The following is a 21026-nucleotide window of genomic DNA, read 5'->3' as shown; positions in this document are numbered from 1 at the left end:
CAGAGCCTCCACTGGAAGCAGGTCGGATGCTGAGTCACCACCGCTGGGAAGGAGGCACCAAGAGCCTCTGTGCGCACAGATGTGCACGACGGAAAGCTTTGTTGTGTTAAACTGCTCAAGCGTTGGGGTTGATTTGTCACTGTAGCATCACCAACACCTAATAGGGAGGAAATTCACAATCTAGGGGGAAGCTGACATAGATACAAATAAGAATGCTGTTGCATGATAATTGGAACAGAAGCTTGGCATTCATGAGGGATAGGTGATTTTTGTGAATGCCAAAACTTATTAACTCTAGAACAGCATATAATCCATTCCTTAAAGTGGTTAAAATGTAATTTAAGAAGTTAGAGAAAATTTGAGAGGCACCTGGGTGGCTCAGTTGGTTGAGCGCCTGACTCTTGATTTAGGCTTGGGTCGGGACCCTGAGGTCATGGGGTCAAGCCCTGTATCTGGCTCTGTGATGAGTGTGGAGCCTGCTTAAGATTTCTTTGTCTCTCCCTCTGCTCCTCCCTTACTCATGCTCTCTCTCTTTCTGTAAAAATTTTTAAAAAAGGTTGGGGCACCCGGGTGGCTCAGTTGGTTGGGCGTCCAACTTCGGCTGAGGTCGTGATCTCATGGTTCGTGAGTTCGAGCCCCGCGTCGGGCTCTGGGCTGACAGCTCAGAGCCTGGAGCCTACTTTGGATTCTGTGTCTCCCTTTCTCTCTGCCCCTCCCCCGCTCTGCCCCTCCCTGCTTGCGCTCCCCCCCCAACCCCCGCCTCTCTCTGAAAAATAAATAAACATTAAAAAAATTTTTTTAAAAAGTCAAGGGAAATTTGAGATGATTTGATGATTCCATACAAATAGGACTAAGGAAGTTACTAAAGATACCAAAGGACGTATTGCCACTAAAACGAACCACATGACATTGGTTACATTATTTTTTTTTCTTTTAACGTTTGTTTATTTTTGAGACAGAGAGAGACAGAGCATGAACGGGGGAGGATCAGAGAGAGAGGAAGACACAGAATCCGAAACAGGCTCCAGGCTCTGAGCGGTCAGCACAGAGCCCGACGTGGGGCTCAAACTCACGGACCGCGAGATCATGACCTGAGCTGAAGTCGGCCGCTTAACCGACAGAGCCACCCAGGCACCCTGACATTGGTTACATTATTAAGTGAAATTAAGTAAATTGCAGGCTGCAGTAACGAGGCAGTGAGCGAGGGAGCGCGGTTTGTTCTCCGTGAGGCAGGTGGAGATAGTGGTGAGGCCTGCGGTGTGGGGGACCCGCCAGCATCCCCAGGAGGCAGGGCAGAGGGCAAGGGAAAGGGGTTGAGGAGCAGATAGCAGAGGTGGGCTGGGAGGAGGCCCCCTCAGGTAGCTGTCTTCACACTCTGGTCGCTCTGCCATCCGAACCTGTGGGGCTTTTCTTGGAGTAGCTTTGGGACGTGGTGGGCGAGGGCTCCCTGTGGAACAGCGCTCAGGGTGGGCCAGCCGGTGATGGCAGGTGGGGGGCATGGGCAGCAGCCGTGTCCTTCGTGGTTACCGTGACTGCTTTCCTCCTGGGCGGCCCTCCCTCCGCCCCGCTGGCTTCATGCCCCTCTTCATCTGGGAGGACCGCACTGGGCGCCGTGTGTTGGATCCCCGTCTTTGTTCAGTGAAGGAAGCCCTGTGAAAGCGTGGCTCCCTGTAGAGGGCTCTCGGGGCCCCAGCTGCTATTTGGGATTTCACCGCGCCTGGCACCCCTTGTTCCTGCACTCAGAGATTTGTATGCTTAGTCGACTCGGCTCGCGTCCAGACTCAGGTTTCCCTGGTGGTGTTGCCATGTCAACCACGTGTGCACTGCTTGTAACGTCCCTGAGTTGGGACCGGTACTGGTGGAAGGTGAGAGGGAACACAGCTGGAGTGGGGAACCACATCTTGACCTGGAACGCACAGATTGTGTGTTTTCTGGGCAAAGCATCTTTGGTATCTTTGGCAAGCAATGTCTAAAATTCATGGTTCCCCGACTCAAGGTACTTCTCTACTTCCGACAAAAGCCATTTACAAAATCAGTCAGCAAAGAATCGCACAGTGATCCAAACTATTAAGAACATACCGGCCATTCTCACTCTTGACCCTTGGCCCTTGATACCACAGAGTTTGCAAAAAGTGGAGTTCGCCTTGCGCAAACTGAGAGGCGGCCTGAGGAGTGACCCCAAAGACCTGGACAGGCCCATTCCTGAGGCAGCGATGTTCCTCATGCCTGGTTTTCATGGGGAACGCTTCCCCGGGCTGGGGATGTATTTCAGCCTAGACCCTTCCCTTTCTTCTCCAAGATTCTTCAGCTCCCCCTGCCAGTTCCTGAGGCAAGTTTTCCCTGCTTGCCTCAGTGTCCTGTACGTCCAGCCAGGACTCACTCAGCAAATGTTGCAATCAGTCAAATAATCCTTTCGTAAGAATTGACTATAGAAAATAATATGAAACAAACCAATTGTCACGTGAGGGAACAGTATCAAAGCTGCCAAAAGTAAGCATCATTGCACTTTCGGCGAGTTACCAGCAAGGACAGTGCTAGACTCCAAGTCCCCGGAACTCCAACCCATTTTAGGGACACGTCTAACGAGTGAGGAGGGGCGCAGTGCTGGTGCTCAGAGCTCATTGTTGACGTTTGAGTTCACACCTTTCACCAGAACTGTTCTCAGAGGAGACAGTGAGAAGTGGCTCATGTGGGGAGAGACGAGTAGAAGGTTCTTGTGCTCTAACTTATCTTGCAGCCTCGTTCTCCTCCTTGCTTGTGTCTGAAAGTTACAGGTGGGGCTGAGACCGTGAGGTATGCTTTTGGAAGGAACATTCTGGTGCTTGGGGTGTGACAGATTTAGTCGATGCATGTCCATTTTGTGACATTTAAAGAATTTCAGAAAAATTCATTGGGCACGTAATCAAAAGGTACTAATTAGTAGACCTTTGAGAGAGTCGCTAATGTTTAGTAAAGCTTGGCCTGCAGAAACCAGAAACTGGTGGTGTCTCCAGAGAGGTCTGAGCACCAAGCCGGACTGTGCTGCAGGGCGCTGTGCCCACCCGCCACGGAGCTCCCACCCTGAGATGGCTGCCGAGCAGAAGGGACCGCGACGAATTGTGTCCCCTCAAGTGTGGCGCACAGTCAGTCATGGCTTCTCGTGGTAAATTCTGCCCACGTCACTGTTAAGTTGCCACTAGCTTAGCTTTGTCCGTGTGAACTGTTATTGGGTGTTAATTGTGCAGCGTGTGAAGAGGCACGTTTACATCAAAAGCATGTTTGGTCTGAGAATTCCAAGGCTTGAGTTCGAGACACGTGTGCGGGGGGTCCAGGGCTGACTCTGCTCTACTCACGACACAGACAGGAATGCATGGGAGCAGAACCACCACGCCTGCTGTCGCCCATGGAGGTAAACTTTGTGGAGTCCTTCTTCTGAGAGCTCCAGGAGAGAAGGTGGCCCAGGAAACTCTTGTCCTTCTTCAGCCAATTATGGCCCAAACTTCCAACGTCACTGCCATAATGCGACCCGGTTTCCTCTGGCAATGAGCCTGCTGAGTGGGGATGCACGTCCCTTAGGAACATCCGTTTCCCTGAGGAGCGCAGCTCTGACCAACACTGGGTCATCTGGGATGGAGCTCTCCTCTCAGCACCTGTGTGTCGTTTCTCACTCTGGTCCGTCCGCCTCTGGCCTGCAGGATCTGTGCCGGCCGTCACGTGGCTGCGGGCTGGCTTTCCGTTCCAGGGGCTCTGCAAGAGTCCTTCCTACAAGCTGGCCCCGCGTCTTCTCTTGTGTTGGCTCCGGTTCGCACGCTCCGTGTCCTGGGAGTCCGAGGATCTCACCCTGTGCTCGTTCTCTACTGGCGGGTTGCCCTTGCTATGGGAGGCCGCTGGCCGCGGTGCCGGGCAGAGTAGGCAGGGCTGGAGGCCCCATCACAGCCTCTTCTCGGGGAAACCCAGGCCACCTCTCCACACCTCTTGTTCTCTGAGCTTTCCTAATCAGGGTCTGAAACAGAAGAGGAGAAGAGGCCATTGTGTGCCTCTGTCTCCAAACTGTGTTTCATCTCTTCCGATTTGAGAACCTCAAGCAGGTGACCCAGGCTCTGAAGCGGGCTCCTGTCTTCTCTGATGTCCCGAGAAGGCTGATAAACAGGGCGTCTCATCCTGCACGGCTTCTCAGACATTTTACAGCTTGTTTTCAGTCTCAACACAGAGTGTTTTCTGGGTTCTTCTTAGAGCATTGGCTGCTCTCCCTGTTTTCTCCCCTATCCCGGGGACTTAAAAACCCAATTTGAATTTGGTCATATAGCTTTAAAATTAAAGTTACAGAGCGTTTGCCTCACAGATCGCAGTCTTGCTGGTGGAATATTTTTAGGCAAAGTGCTGTCATAAAGGAGGAAGTTTTATATTAAAGTCAACAACTTCTTTTCATCAGAAGATGCCACTGAGAGAGAGAGGGAGATAGACACAAGGCAAGTTACAGGCGGGAGAAGACATGGCCACACATACATCTGATAAAGTACATGTATCTAGAACATACGCTAATTACAATTCAGTAAGAAAAGGTAGCCAGCCTACAGAAAAACGGGCGGGGCGGGGGGGTCACCTGGGTGGCTCAGTCAGGTAAGTGTCAGATATCGGCTCAGGTCATGATCTCGCGGTTCGTGAGTTCGAGCCCCACGTCGGGCTCTGTGCTGACAGCTTAGAGCCTGGAGCCTGTTTCAGATTCTGTGTCTCCCTCTCTGTCTGTTCCTCCCCCTCTCGCACTCTGTCTCTCTCTCTCTCTCAAAAATAAAGATTAAAAAAAAAAAAAAAAAAGAAAAATGGGTGAAGACCTGGACAGTCCAGAAAGGAAGGTGTGCGTCTAGCTGACGTGCACGAGAGCGTGTGCAGTTACTTACAGAGCCCAAGTCAGACCTGAGTGCCCAAAGGGGGGCTGGGGGAGCCCATGCTGCCGCCACGTCCTCAGCGGGTGGGGCCTCCCCAACCTGCTCCCACCTCTCACACACAGGAAGGGCTCAAGGAAAACAGCTGAAGTGGGCGCCACGGTGAAGGTCCACGTGTGGGACAGCAGCCGCCCAGTTTTTATTGGCTCTGAGGAGGATCAGTGCAAAATGCACTGACAAGTGTAGCTGTAGCTGCTCTTGTACCTGCATGGGGCTCAGCCCTGTGCCAACTGTCAGGCGAGGGCACTTTTGGAGGTCTTGCCCCCCACCCATCTTCTGTGTCCCCAAGAACAGGCCTTCTGTGCATTCCACCCAGAGAACCATCAAATAGATGTGGGAAGGCGGGTGACCAGGACAGCGATGATGCCCCTGAGCCACTCCTCAGTTCCAGAGTCCGTTGCTAAAAGCTGGGTGGCGGCTACTGTGACGTTCCCTGGAAATAGACCGGAGATGCACAGCAGGTGCCTTTGAAAAGCTTCAGTTTTCAGGCCTGGCAGCCACTGTCAGGAGCAATGTCACGGCTGTTCCGTGCGCAGCTCTGTGTGTTTGCAGCTGTGGCCCCACGTGCTCCCGGACCATTGGGGAGTCTCTCTAATCCGCCGTCACACTTGGGCTGTGGTCGCTGCTGACGCCCTCCCTGCATGATCTGCTGTGTCGAGAATCCCACACGGTGAAGACCATACTGACCACAGCACAAATGTTCCCAAATGTAGTCTGCGGGGTCAGCATAGGCCCTGTGTGTCACCCAGTGACCAGTGAGCGTTCAGATGACAGGCCAGGTGGAGTCCACTGTCCAACTCTCATGTGGCTTGCAGGGCAGAGTTCGGGGGGATGATAGTAGGGGGCAGGAAAGAACATTTCTCGCATCAGAGGCACCGTTAATTGTGTGAAGAAATGCTCCAGGTCCTGGCCTTAGGGACAGAGGAGGAACCTCGCGCAGCCAGGTGTAGATTCGGGATTTTGTTTGGTGTCTTTGGGTCGTCCGTAATCCTGAGCACTAAGGGGTGGGTGTGCTCAAAGTTATTTAAAAATGTTTCTCAGTTACGGAAGGAGGAGAGAGACAAGGACCACGGGATTGAGACTTTGTCCGGAGAGGGCAGTTAGGACGTTTGGCTCTAGCCCCGAGGCACATCCCCACGCGCACTTGCCCCGTGGCTCACGGGCCTGCTGACCCCCAGGCTGAGCCCCTCTCAGCATGAGAGGCCCCACAGTCCCTACAGCTCTGAGGTGGAGAATGCCAGTGCCCGGTGGGTTCCTGGGGTGCAGGGCTCCTTGGGCAGGCCCAGGGCGTTGCCCACAAACAGCACAGACGCACAACCTGTCAGGCACCTGACGATACTCCAGATGGAGTGCACACACTGTGCCAGTAGCGTTTCTAGCAGCCTGGAGTGGTTGCCTCTGCTTCCGTGGACACTGGTTACAGTGACCACCCCGTGCATGAGCTCTGCCCATGCCCCAGACTGCCCGTGGCCCCTTCCTGGTGAAGCAGTGTCTGGTGGAGCGCACGCCCGGCCCTCTTCCCCTGAGGAGCCTCCCAAGTGTCGGGAAGGGGCAGCAGGTGCAGCGGCCAAGTAATGTATTAGTCATTAGAGGCAGAGCTTGAGAGTAAGGCGGGCATTTATGCTGCCGCTCCCCTGCCCTTTAACAGCAAAGAAAATGGAAAATACCAGCGCATCTCGGATGCAGGGGGAGCGGGCACGAGGGCATAGGGTGGGCTCAGTGCTCGGCGGGGGCATTAAGCAGCAGCTCCCATGTCAGCACCCGATTAACAAATACATTAAATAATGTCACCGCTCTTCCCTTGCATACGGCCAGTGAATGCGTTGTTTTTCATTTGGCATGTCCGAACCCCATCTTTTAATGGTGTCACACAATGATGGTTTGAGCTCTTAAACCGACTGTGAATTCAGTCTTCAAAGTAACCCACCTTTCCTCTGCTCTGATTGAAGGTGTAATGTCGGGACCGCCCACTCCCGGGGCCTCATGTGCTGAGGCCCCTCCTTCAAAACCTTTCCTTTGTGGGGCTGAGTTAGGCACTGCTCAGTCCTCAACCCATGTCTTCCTTTTGCCAGATGCCACCTGGGCATCTGGTGAGGGGTCCTATCTGTGCCCTGCTGTCCTCCAGGGGTGGCCGACAGAATGTTCTGGCTCTTTCCGGTTTCTTTGCTCCTCTTGCCCCAGGGTCTGGCTTGCTCACCTTCTCTCTGTGTGGTGGGGACTGTTGAGGGGCAGTGGGCAGGCTGGAGGGCCGCTCTTCCCATGGCGTCCGGGCTCAGGCTCAGGGACAGCGGACTGTCCCCAAGGGGACTGGGGAGCAGCACTGCCCTGCTGGTCACCCCCCCGTGACACCCAGAGGTGAGGTCCTGCATGGCGCTGCCTGGCCCGGCCGTCCGGGGCCTGCCGTCCACCTGGCTGTGTGACCCGGCCTCTCCCCAGGGTGCCGAGAGGCCCGCCTGGAGCCCCGACGCTACCGCCACGGCGTGTGTCCTGTGGGAGCACGGGCTGACCCCAGCCCCGGCCCCGCACACGAGCCTGCTGCCTGGTCACGAGAGGAAGCACACGGTCCCCACCTCAGAGCCTGTGTGTCGGGGCGGGGGCAGGAGGGCAAGCTTTCCACTGTCTTCCACCAGGACTGTGTCCGGCTGAGCAGCGGGGCTAGCGTGTCCTGCAGAGACAGGAGGGAGCAGCTGGACCGTGCCGACCAGGGAGCCCATCTCGTTCACGCTCTGGAGACACACCCGGGGAGCTCAGGGGACATCCGCCCTTCCCTGCTGGCAGTCGGGGCATTTGTGACACCATGGCTTGGGTCGTTTGGAGACGCCTGGAGGAGGCCACCAAGCCTCTGGGGCTTCTCCCACCTTCGAAGGCGGTGTGGCTGGGTGCTTGTTGAGGCTGACGATGGCAGAGCTTGGATTTGAGCCCGGACCCGGCTGGCAGCCGGACAGACGCCGGTGCTCCCTGCCGGGGCTCTGAATTTAACCAGCTGCGTGCCCTCACACCAAGTCAGAGGGAGGTGGCTCGTCCCTCGTCCTCAGAACCCACCGAGGGGGGAGGAGCAGGGAAACCCCTCTCTCCTGGTTTCTCCCTCCCGGTTGCTATTCTGAGGTCCCAGGTGGGTCCTGGAGACGGGGCGTTGGGGTCCTGGGAGGTCATGGACCGAAGTGCCTGGAGACAGTGCGAGAGGAACCGTGGGGCGTGTCCTCAGCATCCCAGTGACAGGTCACACACACCGAAGACGCGCATTCACGGAAGGCCAGGCGTCGCCTCTGGGCGAGTGCGCTTCCTCAACAGAAAGGCAGGCTGTGGACCGTCTGTGCTCAGCCCCGCGGGCGGGTTGGGCGGGGGCCTCTGCCCATGCTGGCGCCCCTGAATCTGCCCTCTGCAGAGAGAAACGGGGCGAACGCACCCCACAGTGGGGACTCGGGTCCCGCGTTCCATATGGGGGTCTGGAGGCGGTCTGCACCCGACCCCTGTTCGTGGAGGAGCGGGCCCCTGCCGGAGCCTCTCAGAGACGCGTCCCGTCCTCCTCCGCTTGCTCCTTCATCCACCCGCTCCGCCGGCGCCCGCGCCACGGGCGGCTCTTGTGGGCAACGCCCGCGCCTCCACTTGACCAGCAGCTGCCGGGGCCCCGGCTCCAGGAGCACCTGTGAGGGCGTGTGGAGAACACTGGGGCCCCCTGCCCCACTGCGGGGGAGGGAGGCCCCCGAGGATGAGGGACCCTGGCCAAAGCAAGCTCGTGTGCAGACGGTGGCCTGGCAGAGGGAGTAGAGGGGCAGGCAGGGCTACCCAGGAGCCGCCGTGCCCGCCCTGCGCCGTCCGAATTGTCTGCGGTATGGGGGGGGCCTCGGAGCCACGACGTGTCGGCGTCACATTTTGAGGACCTTGTAGCCCACGGCGTGTGTAAGTGCCCGGGGTGTGGGCGCACCTCTGATGTGACCTGACTCTGAAGAGTGAACGTGAACAGAATGCGCCGAGAGCTCGTCAGCTCTGGAGGTCGGGGTGCCTCATGTCTTATGTCCTCTGCAGAGTCAGAGCGTTTCACTGCTAGCGTGATATGCTTAGGAGGTATCCCCCGATCTATATGGCGACATGGCCGTTGACTAAGGGGCTGTGGTATCGGCCCCGGCGTGGGAGACGTCCACCTGACCGCGAGACCTCCTTCGAGCAGCCCTGCCCCGGTGAGGGAGCGAGAGGACGCAGCCGGAGGGTGGTTGGGGTGGCTCAGCCCGAACGTGAGGAAGGAATGTAGTTGCCAGGGAGTCCGCGGACACGGGCCGTCGGCCACCGTCCACCTCGTATGGGAAGGCAGACGTGCTCGTGACGCGAGCTCGTGACGCGAGCTGTCCTTCAGCCTCCCAGTCACATTCCCATGTGTCTTTGCAGCTGGGCGAGGCGGGGGTGTTCGTCCGCTGAGGGGCTGCGGTTTGCCCCGCCCCACGTGGGACCCCAGGGCGCCTCGCTGGCAAACGCTCAGAGCGGGGCACCCGCTTGGCTTCCTGGGATGCGGCGCCTGGTGAGACCCGGTGGAGGGAAGGTGGCCCGGAGCCCACGCACAGACCACGTCAGCACCACGGAGGGCCGGGTCCTGGGAGCTGCGTGCGGCTGGGCCCCGCCGGGCTCTGGTGGCCACGGGGAGAGGCACCGACGGTGACGGTGGACGGAGGCCACCGGAATGGAGGGGACCTCTGCACCTGGGCGGCGCAGGGTGGGAAGAAGCCCTTCTGTTGGGGAGCAAGGGTCCATCATGACAACAACTGCGAGGAGGGTGGTGGCCGCGGCCACTCAGCTCCGCAGCGAGGGGCACGTGCACCACCCGTGGCTGACGGGCCTGTCCCGCCGCCCAGAGAGAGGCCTGACCGCCTCTCCTGAGCCACAGAGCAGCAGGAGGGGTGGGGGAGGGCAGCTGTGCACACACAAGTGTGTGTATGTACATGTGTGCGCACGTGTGCTTGTGTGTATGTGACTATCTTAGCATGTGTACACGACTGTGTACACGCATGTGCATACGTGTGAGTGTGCCCCTGGGCCTCAGCGTCTCCCATGCCTCAGGGACCCCCGTGCCTCAGTGTCCCCTGTGCCTCAGTCACCCTCCGCCTCAGTGGCCCTGCCTCAGTGACCTTGCACCTCAGTGCCTGTCCCCCACACCCCTTCTGCAGCCTCATCAGTCTCAGCTCAGAGCTCCTGGAGTTTGTGCAGACTTCCCGCAGGGACCACACCACAGGGTACTGGGGAAGGAAGAGGGTCCCTGACCATCCCACGTGCTGTTACGTGTCTCCAGGCACTGTGTCGTCTCGGTCCCGGGGACTCCTCTGTGCCTGGTGCCCTCCTGGGAGGCCTCTTCTGCCTGCCAGCCTGCTCTCTGCCTCTTGCTGACCCCCGCCTCTCCTGTCACTCCCTGCCCTGCCCCGCCCGCCTGCGTGTCCACGGGCATGGGTGTGAGCCTCGGCCTGCGTCCCCTGGGCCACGGGGAAAGAGGCCGACGTGTCAGCGACGAACAGTCACGTGAGCAGTCTCAGTCAGGCTGCTGGCTACTTGCTTCTAAGCCAATGGCTCCCGTTAGAATAGCACTTCTCACTGGCCGTCCTGTCCGGTCCCTCACGGCGGGGGCACTGGCCGTCCCCGTCCCGGTCCCTCGCGGCGGGGCTCTGGCCGTCCCTGTCCTTCACGGCGGGGGCACTGGCTGCCGAGCTGACCCCAGGTTGCGGGTTGTCCACGTCGTGCTCTGTCTGCTGCCCCCTGGCTCCGCGGTCCATCCGTGTCTCACAGGAGGCAACGGTGGGTGTCCTTGGCCTTCCTGTTCCCTGCTGATGGGCTTTCAGTCCTGGTTCAGGTTTGTGGGTTTTCCAGACGAGTCTTTTCTCCAAGTTCAGGAGGATAAACCACACCTACCAGTGCCACTTTCCGTGGGGGTGTTCAGTGGCAGTGCCCGGGCTTTCCTACGGACACTGTCCTGAGTCAAGGCAGCCTTGCTGTGATCGACCCCCTGAAGTGCTAGCGACACAGCTACTTTGCACGTGTGTGTGTGTGTGTGTGTGTGTGAGGTGTGCAAGGGTTTCTGCCTTATTATGAGAATTGGAATGTCTGTAAGAGAGAACGCGATGACGGTTTCTGTTTGGAGAGTGTGGGAACGTGCACTTTGATTTTATAGCCCCCTGGGCCTCACTCAGATGGACTGTTTTTCTGGGTCTTCAGGAAAAGTTGTATCCTGCCGGAATTCATGGCTTCTGTTAGCCATGATTTATGAATGTATGCACTGCTATACATTACTGACAAATTATTTATAAAGCAAAGCCCTGTATAAAAGCCTTATTTCCCCATGGAATTATTTAATAAATTTGAGATGTGTGCTGAGAAGGCAGTCTTGCAGGAACTGATAGGAAACCCTCAGTCAGGCCAGCAGCAAGTAGGGGAAGGCAGCTCACGGCAGCATCCGTGCTCAAGAGTCCTCAGCACTGATAATTTGCCTCACCTTGCTGTGTTTTAGAGCATCTGGTGACTGCACTGATACGTGCCTGCTAGCCCCATGGATAGACGAGCAGGCGTTTGTCTGTTAGGCACGTAGACATTCTGAATCTCATGTGCAGGTCATCCTCTCCTGCACATGGGTGCGTATGCACGTGCATCCACACGCAAATGTATACACACATGCACATGCAGACACAGGGACACACACGTGTATACCCACCTGCGTGGAGACAACATGAACATGCACACACAAGTGCACACATGCTTACATGCACTCACACAGGTGCACAGACATAGCTGTGCACACACAGACAATGTGCATACGACACACGAATGCACACATGCACACAGTGCACACACATGTGTATGCCCACACACGTGGAGACACCATGAACATGCACACATGCTTACATGCAGTCACATACATGCACAGACACAGCTGTGCACACACACGTGCAGACACAAGCACACACAGCATGCATATGACACACAAATGCACACATTTACGGACACAGTGCACATGCACACTCATGTAGGCAACACACACACACACGCTCACACAGGTGTACGTGCATATAACAGGCAAACGCACACACGAACACACAAATACGTGCACGCACACATGCAGCTGTGTCTGCTCCCTGGTGAAGGTTCATGGGCTCCATCACCCTCATCCCAACCTGGGAGGCCGTGGGGCCACAGGAAAGGGTCACTACTCTTCTTGGGACTCCTCTTAGCAGATTCTTTTGAGTGGCCTTTTCCAAGCCATGGGGCATTTCACATTGTGCAACTCTCAAGGCAACAGAAATGTACTTCTTCAGCTTCCCAGGGGGATATCCTTGCCCTTGGTGACGACAGTCTTATGCAGACGATACAGAGGCCCCCTTGGGCTCTACCTCGTGTCTGTGAGGGGGCGTCATGACATCACTCCCCTTTCCTGTGGCATGGGCGGGGGTGGGCTGCAAGAGCTGATAGAGGGGGTCGCACACAGCTCGTCTGAGCAGACCGCTCTGCTTCCCTGCATTTCCTCCCCACCTGCCTCTGCAGCATGTCAGCTGGTGCTCTTGTCGCCTATTTATGCTCTCAGAGCATCCGCCTTGAGGAGTCCTCTACTTCTAGAAGCTTCTCCGGAAGCTCTGCATCCATCTGACTGAAGTTCAGGACTGATGGAACTGTGCTCTGCATTAGAAGACAGAGGCATCTGGGAGTGTGTGTGGTGCTGCTGCTCGGAGGCTTCCTGGGGTCTCCTGATCCGGCCGTGTCCTGCTTACCTGTTAGAACTGTTTACTTGACTTTCACTCACTCAGCACCACCTTCACCGGACTGTGATGTCAGACAGGATGCTCGACACAGGTCTGTCGGCACCTGCTCGTGGAAAAACCGTGGTGGCTGTGGCTTCTGGTTTGAGATGGGGCGTGAGACCATGTCTCAGAGCATCTCCCTGAAGTTCGACGGTGTGCATAACAAGCAGGCCAGAACAGACAGATAAGTGAGAGTAGGGGAAGTCCGTGGGTGGTCCCAGAGGAGACGGCCGATCCCCCAGCAGTGGAGTCCATTTGGGTCACTCCTCATGCTCCCCGAAGCAGGACACGGGCAGTCTTACATGAGTGACCACCCAGGGGGTTCCCTCTGGGTGACGATGTGGGGGCACAAAGCAGTAGGATGGCAAACAGATGTTTCTGCAGCGCAGATAGAAATTCGGTCAAAACGTAGAGCACGGGAGAAATAAAAGTTCTTCTGTGAGAACTGGACAGGAAGGAGCCCCACTTCAGGGAACAGAACACCTAAGGGCAGCCTTCCCTAGGGGTTCTTGTGCAGAGAAGTAGCCTGCATGCAGAAGAGGGGCCGAAGGGGACACACGGGGACAGCCGGGCAGCCATCTCTGGAGAGTCTGAGGCTGAGGTCCTTTAGCGGAGTTGTGGGAATGGGCTTCCAGGCAGAGACTGGAGAAGACGTGGAGCCTGGACATGTGGCAGAGTCACGGGAAGAACGTCAAGTGAGAAAGAACTCAAAAACGGTTCTTGACACACTTTGTGGAAGACGGACGGCTGCCCTCCTGCAGTAGACCTGCTGCTGCACCTGCACAGTGACCTCCCTCGGGAACAGCTCTAGGGAGCCCAGCTCTAGCTGCAAGTAGCCCTGGTAGAAAGTACGTTACCTTAACTGATGGGCTTTGGTTAAGCAGGGCTCAGAGGAAGGGTCCCAGCCCTTTTGCCTGCCTTACCTTATGGGTGGGGATGCTTTCGGCTGAGAGCGAGACAGTCCAACAGTGAGTGAAGCAGTTGTCCCCTCACAGGGACTCTGGATGTAGCCACCTGCTGAGGCCGGGCCCAGCGATGTCAGCCGGGACCCGGACTTCTTTGCCCGAGTTCTGTGGTCCTTAGTGCGTTGACTTTTCTTCGCGCTTTTTTTCATCCTTGTTCTTGTTACCTAATGACCCCAAAATGTCTGTGATGTTCAGGTACCACATTTGTGATGACTGAGGAAGGAACAGAGACAAAGGAATTTTCCTGGAGGTGTTTTTGTTTTATAGGAAAGAAAACGAGTTTCCACCCCGGTAGACCACCCCTCTTCTCACCAGCCAGCACTGGTCACCACCGAACCCCCGGTGAGCATCTGGGCTCTTCTAGACATGATGAGGAGGTAACGACCAAGAGAGCAGGTGGTGCCGTTCAGCCATCAAGACTTGTCCCCATGTTACCTGAAACAGAAAGTTTGGAGTGAATGAGCAAAGCATGCGAGTCAAGAAGTTGGAAAAAGAGCAAGACACACTTGGGGAAAGCTTGAGAATTAAATGATAAAGAAACAGTAGAAATTAATGGGTTACATATGGAGAGTCAGTTCAGTTGAGGAAGAATGTTAAGAGCCAGTTCTTTAGGAGAAAACAAACTACCAGCTAGCCTAACCAAGAAGTAAGAGAGATAACACAAATACACAAAATCCGTTGCAAAAAGATATTAAAAATATAGTGTGATAATATGTATATTTTATTTAGAGAGAGAGTGTGAGGGGGGAAGAGTGGCAGAGGGGGGTAGAGAGAATCTTAAGCAGACTCCACTCTCAGCGCAGAGGCTGATGCAGGCCTTGATCCCATGACCCTGGGATCATGACTTGAGCCAAAATCAAGAGTCAGATGCTCAACCGTCTGAGCCACCCAGGTGCCTCAAATAGCGTAGTAATAATCTAAAAGATAATTCTAAGTGAGTACTTTGTAAAAGCATGCAAATACATTTAAAAATTCTGAACAAAGTAAATTCTTTTTAAAGAAACAAATTTATAAAATCTGATCAGAGACAATAGCAGAACACGGGTACTGCAGCACCTTGATTAGATTCACCCTATTCCCACCACACCCACCAAGTCTTGAAGAACCAGGCCAGTTGGTTTTACAGGTAAATTATTTCAAGTCTTCAAGAAATGAATAATCTCAGTGCTGTTAAAAGTATTCCAGGTTATAGATAAATATTGAAAGTTCTCAAGTTAAGTGCTATGCTTCATAGCGTCTTAAGTAAAACAGAGCAAAATCCAGAAATAGACTCAAATACATATGGAATTTGAATATGATAAAGATGGATTTTTAAATCAACAGGAAGAAGATAAATTGTTCAATAAATTGTGTTGTAATTGTTTTGGGGAATAGTATTTGAGTTCTTATTTTTGTAAGCAAAAATGAATTTCAAATGGATCAATAATTTAAACAAAAGTAATATGAAAAGGTTGTAGTAGAAAGTGTGTGGATGAGTTTGATTTCTATTGTAGGAGCCCCCTTTTTAATGTGTATTTATTTATTTTTGAGAGGGTGTGTGTGAGTGGGAGATGGACAGGGAGAGGGTGAGGGAGAGACAATCCCAAGCAGGCTCTGCTCTGTCAATACAGAGCCTGATGCAGGGCTCGATCCCACGAACCGTGTGATCGTGACCTGAGCCAAAATCAAGAGTTGGGCGCTTAACCTACTGAGCCATGCAGGTGCCCCATGGGAGCCCTTTTTAACTGTGATATAAAACTAAGAAGCCATAAATGGAAAGAGTAGTATAGTTGATGATATAAAACTGAAAACATTTTGAATAGGAAAAGGTGGTAGAGGGGTGCCTGTGCGGCTCAGTCGGTTAAGTATCCAACTTCGGCTCAGGTTCGTGCGTCTGGTGGTGCAGAGCCTGCTTGGGATTCTCTCTCTGTCCTCTCTCTCTCTGCTCCTCCCCCACTTGCACTCATTCTCTCTCTCAAATAAATAAACTTAAAAAAAGGTATTATGAGAAAAGTTGCAAGAACAGAGGACTGGCAAAGATCCAACCTTTCAACTGTGGAGATCTCCTACAAATGAATGTGAAAAACACTACAAGGCAGTTGAAATATGGCAGAGCTCTGAGCAGGCAGTTTGCAGGGACGGGGATGTGAGTCAACTGTAAATATATAAAACGTTTACCCTCATTCATGATCAAAGAGAAACAGACCAAAACAACAACGAGCTGTAATTTCTTAACAGATTGACAAAACAAGACTGGGTGTCCCCAGTGCTGGCGACAGGTGCAGAAGGTGGAAACTCTCATACACAGTTGACAAGAATATAAATTGCCACGAGTTTCGGGGGGAATCACTTGTCATTCTCTTTTCAGCCGCAAGTTCATTTACCCTTTGACCTAGTATTCCTCCCGCCAGAGATCGGCCTATGCCTCACTTGCACATTAGCCAGGATAAGTGTGCAGAGTATTCCGTGTTATTTGTAGTGGCCCCCAAACGAGATGAACCAAGTATCACCTGCAGTTAAATATTCCCGGTGGGCTGCTGTTGAGAGGACAGCCCCACCCTTCCATCAAAGTTTTCTTTCCTTCTCTTCCTGGAGCAGACCTGTCTTCTCCTTGGTTTACTGGCCTTGCTCTTAGCTGCTGACCCCACACTCCAGGACCCCCAAGCTTCTTTGGATCCCCTTTCCTCCTGCCCTCACCAAGCTCCGCCCCACCGGGATCCTGTTCCCACCTGACCCTCGACTCCCCCTCTGACTGTCTAGCCCTTATATTCCCTTTGGGGCTTATCCTAAATAGTTCTCCCTCAGACCACACCCCCCCCCCCCCCAACGCTGTGAACACATTAGGCCTGGGTCATGGGTGAGCATTCCTTACTGGGCAGTCCATCCCGCGGAAGCAGCCGCTTGGGTGCTGGGGTCCGTGCCGAGCCTGGGGCGTGGTGTGGGCTGCCCCACGTGCCATGCATGCCGCCCGGTCCTGTCTCACTCTGAGCAGCCAGGCCCTTCTGTTTGTTTCCTGTTTTCTGTTTATATCCATATTCTAACTTGCACCTATTTCCCATAAGCTGCCAGCATTGACCGTGGCGTAAATAGTGTTGGGGTCCAGACCCCACTTTGGCCCTGGCCTCGGCATGTCTAAAGGAAGGGCAGGGCCTGCATTCCTTGTCATTGATCTCTGGGACACACTGAGCAGGAGTGACACGAGGGCCTCTTTTAAAGCGTTAGTAGTGCTGTATGTTTGCGGCCAGACAGGCTCCTTGTACAGACTTGGGCCCCTGGCTGGAGCGGACATGCCTGTGAGCGTGGGCCAGTAAAGCAGAAGCCAGCGTCCTCGACCGCGGGCTCCCCTACTTGGGTCAGGGTACATTGGGAAGGGCATCCTTGAAGGCAGTCGTCAGGGGCTGTGACACGGCAGACAGCAGAAGGCATGTCGTGGAGGCATGACTCTTGCCTCCTCTCTCTCGTGGCTCCCCCTGTCAGCCCTTGTCCACCTGCTACCCCAGCTTTCCACACCTCTGCCTCCACCTGCCTACACATTGCTTCGGACCGCGCGCCGGGTGCAGCTGAACTCTGTCTCCGCATCCCGCTACTGTCCGTGCACCAGGAAGCGCGGCCGTGACGCTCTGTGATGTGTGTGGTCACGCGTCTCCCCACCGGGGTGCAGCGTTTGGAACTCAGTCAGACTATAGCAGTGCCTGAGCAGGGCAGTGGGATTAGGCGCTGTTGGACCAGGACAGCAGGGGACACTCAGACCCTGACCGGAGCACAGGCAGCTTCCTGGGAGGACCGGACGTATGGAAGTGTGTGTGTGTGTGTGTGTGTGTGTGTGCGTGGACACACGTACATTCACATGATAGGAAAGTAGAGCAGATTACTCCTATGGTGAGTTGGGGTTCGGACCCAAATGAGGGCCCTGGGACACCGTGACGGGGGGAGAGTGGTGGTGAGCTGTCCACATGGGCACGCAGAGGTGTCTGTGAGAAGTGGTTCCTGGGCTGGCTCAGGATGGCAGCACCAGGCTGCAGGGTGTGTGGGCCTGATGCGCCCCTTCTCAGTGGTTGGGGCTGCGCAGTAGAGGAGAGAGCACGGGCAGGGCGGCGGTGGGGAGGGTGTGGAGAGTGAAACCCCGAGGGCTGAGGCTGCCGTGATGGAGAAGGAGGCACGGAAGGTGGGACGTGAGACCGTGACCTGAGAGCGCGTTTCTGGGCCGATGGCTGAATTAATGATGTGCAGGCAGACAGGAGGTCTTCAGGGTCAGAAGTGTTTCAGGAACTAAAACCAAATTGCTGACTGTTTCCTGTCGACCAAGTAGGTCCTTCATATCAGCTGTGCCATTGACATCCGGCCAGAAGGCTGGCCTCTCCCTCGGGTTCTCCTTTGGTTTACCAGTGAAATGATGTCCTCCTCGTAGAGGTCATCCAGTGTCTTAGGAGGGAAAGGTAATGCTTCTCCTCCATCTCGGCTCCTCCGAGAGCTTCGTGAGGGTGGTGATCTGAAAAGAGTATCCTCTTGCTTTTTGTTTCTACGACCTTGAGAGCCACGTGCACCAGGAGGCCCTGTGGGTGGAGGCCGTGGGCTGTTTGCAGACAGAGGGACTCTCTGGGAGGGGGCTGGTGACACCTGGTGATGGGTTGGCGCCCTGCAGTCCCCAGGCCCACGGGCGGCCTCCAGCTCTTGCTGTGACACCAGCCAGAAGCACCTCCCCTCCTGTTTCAGAAAGCAAAGTCCACTGGTTCCTCCTGCCTCCCTTGCCTGCAGTGTGGGATTGGGGAGAAGGGCCTCGCACAGCCTGGGGGGTGACAGGCGGGCAGGCACGTTGCTGAATAACGGGTCCTTTGACAGCAGAAGGCCACGCGCGGGGAGCCACGTGCAGCCTCCGATGGTAGGACGAACACGTGTGCCAGAGACCCTGGGCCACTGGGGCAGGCCAGAGCGGAAGCCCTCGCCAGGGTCTGAACGGGAAAGGAGAGGGCTGGGACAGACACAAGCTGTCTGCCCACCTGACACATCCCCGGCCAGGTGGGAACATGCGGGACTCTGTCCTTGAGGGCTGTCCCCTGCGTCCCGTGTGCCGGGGACACTGATCTGCATCGCCAATGCTGTGACAGCAGGTGCTGGCACCGCAGGATTCTGGAAGCCACCGCTCCTTTCTGTTGAGTGTCTCCTTTCTCCCCACGTGTCCGCCAGAGCAGAGGTTGTGACAAAGGCAAGACCCCACGCTGGGTCATGGGTCAGTTAACTTCAGTGTTATTTAGAGCTTTTCTAGGATGTCTCCTAAGAAAGGAGGACGCTAAGGCCAAGCACTCTGATGCAGGGGGAGCCCCCAGAGCTGGAGCCTGGCAACGCTCTGGTGACGAGGCAGCCCCCCGGCAGACGGCGAGCGTAGGCCGCTGCAGAGCAGGTCATGAGCCCCACGCCCCTGCCACGTGCAGCATGGACAACTGCACCAAGGCAAGTATTTGCAATGAGGGGAGGCCCTTGTGCCCAGAGAGCACTGCCACCACACAACAGACCCCAGATCTGTGGCTCAGAACAACGACTGTGTATTTAACCAACGGCTCTGTGGGATGCTGGTGGCCTTTCTGATCCGGGCACTTGGCCAGGGGCTCTGTGAGCCAGCGTTGGCGGGCTGTCTGCAGGGATGATAGGGCGATGGGGCCGCTGCCCCTTAGCATCTTGCAGCCTGGCTCAGGCGCTTGCATGGCAGTCTGAAGGTTCCCAGAGCAGCAGGAAAGCCAGTTCTAGGCTGTGATCATTCGTTGATCCTTTGCTTTGCCTACATTTCCTTCTAAGAAGTCTCCTGCAGGAACCATGGGTAGGGGAATTATGGGGACCAAGAGCCTATTTATCCCCACTTTTCTGGCTGTAAGGCAACAGGGAATGAATGCCAGTCTCGTTGACCTCTTTGCATGGTTGTTATCCTTTGCAGCGTGATACTGTCCTGCTTCCCATAGAGATAGAGTCCTCCCTCCCCTGTGAGTCCTTGCTGGCCGTGGCTGGCTTTGGCTCACGGAATGTGCAGAAGTGACATTGTGGAGCTCTGGGGTCCAGCCTCCTGTGCCCTCTTGCACCTGGAGGAGCCTGGTCTGGCCTGTGGTGGTTGAGAGCTAAGTGTAGACAGACAAGGTGTCATTGGAAACCGACCTCCGTGCTGCAAGCCGCAATGTTCCCTGAAGACAGACTTCGGGATAAAGAGAAATGATAGCTTACTGCTTTGCCGGGCAGAGGAAGGGTCTGGGGGTTTCCTAGGGAAACACAGGATCGGGCCGGCGTCCACAGGAGCTGTGTGTGCGCCACCAGCCTCCTCGGTTATTTTCAGGGTGGTCCTGGGCTCCTGAAACAACGAGCTAAGAAGGGAAGAGAGGAGGAATGAGGAGGAGAGGAAGAGCGTACTTTGAAATCGAGCTTTGCTGAAGCAGTACTCAGCCGTTTTCCCTTTTGTTCAACTTTATGCTTTTAAGTCGTTTCAGAGGCTCTGCAGCTGAAAGCCAGCATGACCCTCTGGATGTGGGAGGGAGGTCACCGTGGACCCTGCAGCACCAGTGAGCCATTAGCTGACCGAGGCCACACGAGGGAAGCCACAAGAGACAGGCAGAACCACTTCATTGCCGACCCACGTAACAGGGAAGGGTAGATCGCCGTGTGTCAGCCCTCCCGTGGGAGGTGGGTCAAAGCGTTAGGTAAATGACATGTGGTTTGAAAGGCAGGGACACGCCCATTCTTTGGCAGACACGCACTTCTCTCAGGACAAATCTGTCACGTGGGTTCTTGTGCAAGGGTCATGCTTTGTATTCTGGAACCCAGGCTTCTCACCGAGGGGAGTCTGTGTTTTCTGAGAACATTTTAAAGGAAGGTGCTACAGGTTAGTTGGCAGGAGCCCAGAGCCCTTGGGCGGACCCTTCTTGGTTCACTGCCTCCCATTGCGGGCCCACCAGCAGTGTTCACCGAGAAACACGACATGTGCTCAAGAAGTGTTTCAAGCAGTTCTTTTGCACTTGGAATCTATGTGCCAGGAAAATTGTTTCCGTTCTAGTGTCCCTTACTGATGTGGAGCAGTTCTTTTCCGGAAGCAAGGCTGACATATTTGTTCGCTTTTCACCACTGGTGGTCTGGGTTGGTCAGATGGTGAATCTCTGAGGTAGACGGCCACTGTGTGTCCTCATACGCTTGAGAGAAGGGTGGCAAGCACCCATCCAACTTGTTGGAAATAGGAGCAGATAATTTATATTCATGCCTAGAAAGCAGATGCCTCTGGGACCCTAACTGGTCTGCCCTCACTTAAAGCTGGGCCTCTAGCGTGCAGCCTGTGGCATCTGTGTGCGCATACCTGGGTGGGACAGGCTTCAGAGACATGTGTCGGGGCCTCCGCTGACAGCAGCTTCTGTGATTGTGGCCTG

At 55.3% G+C, this 21026-nt stretch overlaps 1 protein-coding gene across 1 annotated transcript in view; it reads left to right on the top strand.

Annotated features, from left to right (window-relative positions):
- The window catches only part of PTPRN2 (protein tyrosine phosphatase receptor type N2), a 768343-nt gene that overhangs the window by 249200 nt on the left and 498117 nt on the right, over positions 1 to 21026 (top strand).

The sequence above is a fragment of the Lynx canadensis genome, chromosome A2 (genome assembly GCF_007474595.2).
Source record: "Lynx canadensis isolate LIC74 chromosome A2, mLynCan4.pri.v2, whole genome shotgun sequence".
In the NCBI taxonomy this organism is placed as follows: domain Eukaryota; kingdom Metazoa; phylum Chordata; class Mammalia; order Carnivora; family Felidae; genus Lynx; species Lynx canadensis.
This window is presented reverse-complemented; position numbering and strand designations above follow the sequence as displayed.